This window comes from Numenius arquata, chromosome W (genome assembly GCF_964106895.1).
Source record: "Numenius arquata chromosome W, bNumArq3.hap1.1, whole genome shotgun sequence".
Lineage (NCBI taxonomy): Eukaryota > Metazoa > Chordata > Aves > Charadriiformes > Scolopacidae > Numenius > Numenius arquata.
This window is the reverse complement of record NC_133615.1, coordinates 27,423,569-27,432,824: the sequence shown is the minus strand read 5'-3', so window position 1 is coordinate 27,432,824 and position 9,256 is coordinate 27,423,569. Positions and strand designations below refer to the sequence as shown.

The following is a 9,256-nucleotide window of genomic DNA, read 5'->3' as shown; positions in this document are numbered from 1 at the left end:
GCAGATCTGGCAGACCGATGTTACGCACGTACCCGAATTTGGGCGTTTGAAATACGTGCATGTCTCTATAGATACTTTTTCATCAGCTCTTGTTGCCACTGCTCATACTGGGGAATCTGCACGTGATGTCATCCGCCATTGGCAACGTGCATTTTCCATTTTAGGTGTTCCCCAACAAGTTAAGACAGACAATGGCCCGGCTTACGTGTCTCAGAAAGTCACATTATTTTTGCGGTTTTGGGGGATATCCCATGTTACTGGAATTCCCCATTCTCCCACAGGACAAAGCATTGTAGAACGAGCCCACGGTACACTCAAGCGCTTCCTCCAAAAACAAAAAGGGGGAATGCTGGGTGAACCACCTGATGCACGATTGGCTAAAGCTACATATGTTTTAAATTTTTTACAGGTTTCTGATGATTCTCCGACCCCAACACCACCCATCCTTCGCCATTTCAATTCCCTGGTAACTCAGGAGGGGGTGGGTCCAGGGGCAAAGGTGTTAGTGCGGGATCTACGTACGGGTCAATGGATGGGTCCGTATGATCTATTAACCTGGGGAAGAGGTTATGCTTGTGTTTCCACAGATCACGGGCTGCAATGGATGCCTGCACAGAATGTGAAGCCTGTGTTATCTTCCTCATGATGTGTGCCATAGTCAACGCATTTTGGATGCCAACGCAGACAAGGACCAACGTATGGATCACTCTAGCCAACATGACTGGCCAAGATTCCATATGTCTGGCCACTGCATCGCCAGAGAATCCGTTTACTACATGCCTCGTTGGTGTTCCAGTGGACAAGTGGCCGGTACCACATGAAGCACGGGCAACTTTTCAGAACGAGTCGTTGGTTAATACATGGGACGCGTGGGTGCCTTATTTGCCTAAAGTGCCTTTGGAACCTCAAGAGCTCGAACTTTTGGGATCTATAAAAATGGACTATTGTCTGTATTTCAATTATACAGGAAAGAATCAATCCTTGGCATGGGTGGTAAATTCAAGTATGTCAATTTACAGAAATTCAAGTGTATGGTGTAACTTTACCTCCCCAAATATTTCTCGATCCTCAAATGTCCCTTTGGCTCTACCCCCGGGGATATTCCTGATATGTGGAGATCGAGCCTGGGGAGCCATACCTTCTCACATGAAAGGAGGACCATGCAGTTTGGGACGCTTAACATTGTTAACTCCTAATGCGTCCATGATTTACCAACATCGCTATTATAAAAAAGCTAAGAGGAGCCTCCATGCTTACAATGAAGACTGTGATGACCAAGTCACTTTTTGGAATAAGGGTGAAATATGGGCAGCCTCCATGTTTGTACCAGGAGCAGCTGCTGCCAAAGCGTTAAGTACCTTGAACAAGTTAGGATGCTGGCTAGCAAAGCAAACAAATGCAACCTCTGCGGCATTAAGCAACTTACTATTAGATGTAGAGTCAGTTAGGCATGCTACGCTACAAAATAGAGCGGCGATAGATTTTTTGTTATTAGCTCAAGGACATGGATGTGAGGATATTGATGGAATGTGTTGCATGAACTTGTCTGAATCAATTCATAAAAGCATACAGTTGTTAAAGGAAGGAGTACAAAAGCTGCAAGTTGACAATGGATGGGATTGGTTGAACAGATTGTTTAGTGGATGGGGACTGTCGGGATGGTTGTTGTCAGTAGTAAGAACGGGATTAGTTATTTTACTGATTGTTGTAGTTGTGCTATTAATGTTGCCATGTGTCATCTCCTTGCTGCAAAGGGCCCTGCAGTGGACGATGAGGGCGATCTTTTTGGCACAAATACAAAAAGGGGGAATTGTGGGGGACTGCGGCGGGTCCGTGGAACCCTTGATTGTGGGAATGGAGTCAGGAGTTGACCTTGCAGAGATTAAAGTATATCCTTGAGAAAGAAGGGAGTAGAAAACATCCTGAGAAGTAAAACAACTTTTAGGTACCAGCTGGAGACTGACAAGATAAGGAGTAGTTTTGATGTTTTGCAAAAGACAACCAATGATATATTGTTATGACAATATGTAACCAATAGTAAAAGAACACATGTGTTAAGAAAGAATATATAAGAAAATACGTGTGCTAATAAAGGTAGACTGTTACTGCTTGAACTTCTGAAGACTGCTGTCCGTGTCGTTTGTCCGTCTCAACAACGACGACAATATTCTAACAATACATATTCATTGTTATTCTCTTTAATGATTGGTCGAGATTTCTTCGCTTCCTATGTAAATTAGCATGCAGACTGTTTTCTTCTTCCATTGTTCTCTTTTGAGTAGGCGGTATCATTTGAGTAGGTGGTCAATGAGTTGGTGGTCATGATCTCCCCCTGCCAAAATTACCTTTTACCTACTTTTCCTCTAATCTTGGCAGTTCCAGGTGGTTTTCTCCGTTTGCTGACCAGGCCTACAGTTCATCATTCTCTTGACAGGAATATCCTGCTTATCAACAAAGCTACATTGTCTAGTAGTTAGTTCCTTAATTTAATCTTAGATAAATCATGTCTAGTTACTATTTCTCTATAAATGATCAAATAGGGTCGGGGCTGTATAGAGGACTTTTAGCAGCAGCGGCAGTTTTCCTTTGTTGCTTCAATTACATGTTACATTTCATTTTTCTAGTTAATATCAATTTTACTACAACAAAATGAACAAAAAGGAGGAATTTCTCTCCACAGATGGGATCTGTGCAGCATGCCTGTCATGTCCCACTCTCAGGAAAGAGTTGGGGCGTAAGTGACTCAGATTCGTACATCCCTAATGGCACAGACTAAGGTGAGATAAATCTCAAAGTCCACATACAAATATTTATTAGTTTCCCAAAATTATTAGTATAGGTCTTAAAAAGTCCGTGATAATTGATTAGGCATATAACAAATTATGGCAAGTGGTGAGGTATGCATTGTGTTACTTAGCATGTTACTTATACAACAACTTATGGCAAGCAGTTACTTAACAACTCTAAAAGAAAAGAGAAACAGAGGGATAGAGAAAAGACAAGACAGAGAGAAAGAGATCACTGGTCCTGGTTCCAGTGTTTTTTTCAGGGAATCTTCCCAGGGATAAACTTCTTTCTTGGAAAAATCTTCCCAGGCAAGGTCTTCTTCCTTGGGAAGGATCTTCCCAGGCAGTCTTCTTTGTTCTCCCTAGGGGCACTTATTTTCCCCTTTTATGTTCGCTGAATTAGCATGGTCCATCCCCCTTGCCAAGGACAGCCTCATCTCAGGTTTCTCCCTTCTCTCAGGTGAAGTGTAGCATGATTTGGGTGGAGAGACGAGTGCCATAGTCATATATGTCTAGCATGATCTCTATAATCTTCATTAGCATATGCAGGGGTGTGCACTTTCATATGCATTTCATGGATAATGAAGGAAAGGTCACTTATCGGACACAATGGCCTCAAGAACAGAGAACTGGCAAGCTCACCACATGAGTGGCAGAACTATCTTGACTCCACAAGACAGTCCTCCCACTGTTTTCCCGGAGCCTATGAGCCTTATCAGCTCTTTGAATGTCAGGCTTGCATTATTTATTTCCTTGCGACTGTTTGAGACAATCCATTGAAGGCTTGGAGGGCCTTCTCCCCCTTGTCAGGGAATTTACAGGCCGTCTCTTACAGTGCCATAAAAAAATCCATCCTGGGACCATCCGATGCTGCACAAAAGCAAGGTTCCCAGCATCTGAAGGGACACAAGATTTACTCACTATCTATATTCCTCTTTTTATTCTTATTAAAACAGCTATTTTATTAAGCCATTTGTTGTCGGGCTTTTCTTATTGAGATCCAGAAAGAACCCTCCACCGTCTCTCTCTCTCTCCTCACTTCACACAGACAGGATATTGATACAAAATGCCATTTTGGGAGCAGGAAAAGCTCGAATGGGTGCCAGGCTGGCTTTGTTGCCATCTGAGGCCAAACCACGACAACTGTTCTTACAGAATGTCCCCAGCGTGGACTGAGATTACAAACAGATCATCCGGCTAAAGCACCACCTCTACATATCAGTGAAGGGAAAATTTTTATGGTCTACATGGCAAATTGATTATTTTGGACCATTCAAACCCTCTGCAAGATATCAGTATGTTCTCACAGGAGTGGAAGTAGTCTTTGGCTTGCTTGTGGTGACAAAGTGTCAGAGAGCCGATGGGCATAATACAGTGCGAGGACTATCATTTTGGTTCTCAAATCTACCTAATCCTGATGTTATCCAAAGTGATAATGGCTCCCATTTTTCATATAAGTAAGTGCAAGATTGGACAAAACAAGAGGGAATTAAACGGGTATTCCACACCCCATACTACTCCCAATCAAATGGGATGGTAGAAAGAGCTAATGGCTTACTGAAAAGGAATCTCAAACCACATGAAGCTCAATGGGATAGGAGACTTTCCAAAGTACTCCATCAATTAAATAATCTATATGGGCTCACTGGAAGCCCTGTAAGCCGAACATTCTTTGTAAAAACAGCTTAGCGCTCCATCCACTGGGAAAAGAGAATGTCATTACACTACAGCCAGGACAGCCTGTGATGGTCAATTTATCATCCATAGGTACTGTGCCTATGACCTTAACCAAACCTCATGGCCCACGTGCCTAGGAAGCTACTGATAGCAGTGGTGCAAAGCATAGAATTAGTGTACGATGGATTTTTCCTTCTTTTTAATGAGGTAACCTGTTTGGACTCTCCCCACCAAAACAAGTCTCTATTTTCTCTTACAGCACCCCGCAGGATGGCAAAAGGAAATGCTGTGTTCATGTTACTATCCCAAACCCTAACAATGCTACTCCTCCTCACCTTGTGGTCAAAGAACCCTAGAGTGGTCATGGTCTCAAGCTCGTATTAAGTATACTGGAACCATGGGAACACTCCCTCGTAAGGGAAATCTAAATCTTTCCACTGTGGTCATGCACAGAACTAAGTATACTTTGAGAATGAGTGGAGCTGGTACAAAGATGAAGCTTATGGCAAAGTTTTCCTACTTCAGGGAACAGTAGGGGAAGAAATTAAAGTAGACTGCCGAATGATCAATGGGTCCACCCATGAAAAGGCAAATGAGATTTCTGTGTACAACATTACATCAAACCCAACAACAAAATGGGATATAACACTTTGTGCCACTGAAAGAAAATTAAGCTGTTGGCACAATTTTACCTTAGTACAACCTGTTTTGGTAGCTAGCATTTGAGCTCGCCGTGATGTGGCATTTAAAATAGACATTATCGAACCTAGCACAAAAACATCAACCACTCCTCAACGTCCACAGTGATTATAAAGGACAAGAAAACTCTATCCCCACAAATTTTTGAAATTGGACCATACGTGATCAAAAACACAGGTCAACAATGAATGTTGTTTAACCCATCACGGTCCCTCAGGTGAGTGGAACTATCTATGCAGGTTAATATCTCTGCCATTAAACCTACTTGCTCAACATTCTTAAGTACGTCTTATGCAGGATGGTTAGTGTTGTTGCATGGATGAACCTTCACCTCTCCAAAGGATCAAGAGATGTGACTAGTATCCTAGGAACAGGATTGGGGTATTAAATATCATGGATGCTGAAGTTTTAGCAAACAAAATAAGCTCAGCAACTAGTAATTTACACAAATTAGAACGTCCATTGCAATCTTCCTTATCGGCACTGGGAACTAACCACACAGAATCACAGAATCACAGAGTATTTTTGGTTGGATGGGACCTTTGAGATCATCGAGTCCAACCAACAACAACAAAAAAAAAACCCAAACAAAAAACCCCCCACCAAAACAAAAAAAAACCCCAAAAAATCCCAGAACACCAAACACCAAAACCAAACCAAAACAAATACCCACAACCACACACCACCCCACCCACAAACAGACACAAACCAACAATCTCGGGCACTAGAGCATGCCCTGAAGGGCCATGTCTACACGTTTCTTAAATACCTCCAGGGATGGCGACTCCAGTACCTGACCACCCTCTCAGTAAAGTAATTCTTCCTAATATCCAATCTAATCCTCCCCTGCCCCAACTTCAGACCATTTCCTCTGGTCCTGTCATTATTCCCTTGGGAGAAGAGGCCAACACCCACCTCTCTACAACCTCCTTTCAGGTAGTTGTAGAGGGCAATGAGGTCCCCCCTCAGCCTCTTCTTCTCCAAACTAAACATGCCCAGTTCCCTCAGCCTCTCCTCATATGACTTGTTCTCTAGACCCCTCACCAGCTTGGTGGCTCTCCTCTGGACACGCTCCAGCACCTCAATGTCCTTCCTGTAGTGAGGGGCCCAGAACCGAACACAGCACTCAAGGTGAGGCCTCACCAGCGCCGAGTACAGAGGCACGATGACTTCCCTGCTCCTGCTGGTCACGCTATTCCTGATACAGGCCAGGATGCCGTTGGCCTTCTTGGCCACCTGGGCACACTGCTGGCTCATGTTAAGCCGGCTGTCCACCAACACCCCCAGGTCCTTTTCTGCTGGGCAGCTTTCCAGCCTCTCTTCCCCGAGCCTGTAGCGTTGCCTGGGGTTGTTGTGACCGAAATGCAGGACCCGGCACTTGGCCTTATTAAACCTCATCCCATTGGCCTTGGCCCATTGATCCAGCCTGTCCAGGTCCCTCTGTAGAGCCTTCCGACCCTCAAGCAGATCAACACTCCCACCTAACATGGTGTCATCTGCAAACTTACTGAGGGTGCACTCAATCCCCTTATCCAGATCATCAATAAAGATATTAAACAAGACTGGCCCCAAAACTGAGCCCTGAGGGACACCACTGGTGACCGGCCGCCAACTGGATTTCACCCCATTAATCACAACTCTCTGGGCACGGCATTCCAGCCAGTTTTTTACCAGGTGAAGAGTACACTTGTCTATGCCATGATTTGCCAGCTTCTCCAGGAGAACGCTGTGGGGGATGATGTCAAAGGCCTTACCAAAGTCCAGGTAGACAATGTCCACAGCCTTCCCCCTATCCAGAAGGCGGGTCACATGGTCATAGAAAGAGATCAGGTTGGTTAAGCAGGACCTCCCTTTCATAAACCCATGCTGGCTGGCCCTGATCCCTCGGCTGCCCTGCACTTGCCGTGAGAGCTCACTCAAGATGATCCTCTCCATGATCTTTCCCGGTACCGAGGTCAGCCTGACAGGCCTGTAGTTCCCCGGATCCTCCTTCCGGCCCTTCTTGTAGATGGGCGTCACATTGGCCACCCTCCAGTCATCTGGTACCTCTCCTGTTGACCAGGATTGTTAATAGATAATGGAGAGAGGCTTGGTGAGCTCTCCCGCCAGCTCCCTGAGTACCCTTGGGTGAATCCCATCCGGCCCCATGGACTTATGCGTGTCCAGGTGCATAAGCAAAAACAGTGGCTCTTATCTGATATACTGCCTTGGTGGGAAAGAATTAATGAAAGGGACAACCAATTGATTGTGAATGCACTTGGTGCAGCCCAAAATAATGTTTCTCTTGCTCTTACTTGTATCCAAGCTAAACTGTGGATGCAGTTTATGGTAGCAGCAATTATAAGAGAAGGTGAAGAGGGCACCTTACCCACTGAAATTCAAAAAGTAATTTGAGATAATGCAACTAAATTTGAGAAAGAATACCAATCCTGGTGGTACTTAGTCAATTTTGCTTATGACTCCATCAACAACAAGGCTACAGCTTTTGTCTTAATAATATACAATGCTTTGGTATACACCACATACCCAATCATTTTGCTAGGTTTAAATCACAATGGAGCTATACTCTGTCCATTAGAACATAGAGTATGGGCCCAACGAAACGGAAACAAATGGCAAACTGCTGATGTTAACACATGTGGTACAGGAACAACAAGGACTTATTTATGAGAGTAACACCATCAAAGCCCAAGACATTTGTCTTGATACTGAACAGAATGTTTGTCATTTTGAAATACATCTCAATGAAAACCCTGAAACTGTACTTATATATATTGGTAAAGGATGTGTTTGTATGAGAACCCATTGTAATTTTGTATTCATAGATAACATTACTGTAGATACAAGTAATCACTCAAATATTTGTGTTTGTAACTTTACTAAAATTATGAGATGTGACTTTAATTATTCAGCTCCTGTTATGTCTTATCAATTGTTACAATCTAATTATACATTGAGTCAAGATTTATTGCCTATCCCCATTGGAATGAATCTTACATTGGTGAAGAAACTACTACAACACTATGACCTGTGTCAGCTGCTAGAACGAATCCGAAACAATGGACACAAAACTCTAATCACCATTCATCATGATACTTAAGAGATACACCATGTCTTGGAAAGAGTGAAGAAGGATGGAGAACACCATTGGTGGGAAACTCTTCTTGGACAGTCACCAACAGCAACGGGAGTGTTTAATCTCATGCTTCACCCAGTTGTGCTTTTACTAATGTGAGAAACTGGCCATGAAAAACCGACAGAAAACAGGATGTCTCAAAGCTCGCTTGCTGCAAGATATCTACCACCTGTGTACATGATATGACAACAGAGGAGGTACATCCTTGGTTCTCAAAACAACTGTATCTTGTTTGCCCCAAGAAATTCATCTGCCGTGCAGGGCCCAGCACTGCCCAGGGGCCAGAGGCAAGGGGGACTCGCACAGTGACCGTGTCAAACAATAATTGGATGAGCACAGGTAACTGTCACATTGATTGGTCAAACTATGAGTCGACAGGGACTATAAATTACCATCGCACCCCACTGCAAATGGGACCCTCACCACCATCGACCCTCGTCATCATTACAACTTGAGACCTGAGAATCACAGATCAACTGGACGCTGTTGACTCCGGAGGACCGTCAAGTCATCACGTGGCGCGGACCTAAGCAGACCTGCGGACCTAACATCCCTTGTTGGTGGTGACCTTTCTTGTTGGGCTCCGTAATACTGCTTCTCTTTTCCTTCTTTCCTATACCTCTGCCTTTTCTCTATCGCCATCTAGCGTTATTTTAAGGTAATAATAGTAAAGCTATAGTAAACGGCATCTGATCTCCTTTGTGTCTTAATCGCACCCTCAGAATCATTGCGAGCTCCTCCCGGACCAATCGGACCGGGACCTAACAACTAACTAACATTAATGTGTCTATTGCTTATAATCATATTGCATATAAAGGTTTGGTACATGATAAAATAAATAACCCAACTCCACCCAAAACATACAAGCTAATGCATAGCAAATAGCAATACTCCACTATCTACTTACTGCGGACCTGTAAGCGCATGAATTATCAATATACTATTTATGGCACAGAGG

The 9,256-nt window shown here is 43.8% G+C and overlaps 1 pseudogene; it reads left to right on the top strand.

Annotated features, from left to right (window-relative positions):
- The first annotated feature begins 4,146 nt into the window (after nt 1-4,146).
- Nucleotides 4,147-8,397, top strand: LOC141476811 (uncharacterized; annotated as a pseudogene).
- The last annotated feature ends 859 nt before the right edge of the window (nt 8,398-9,256 follow it).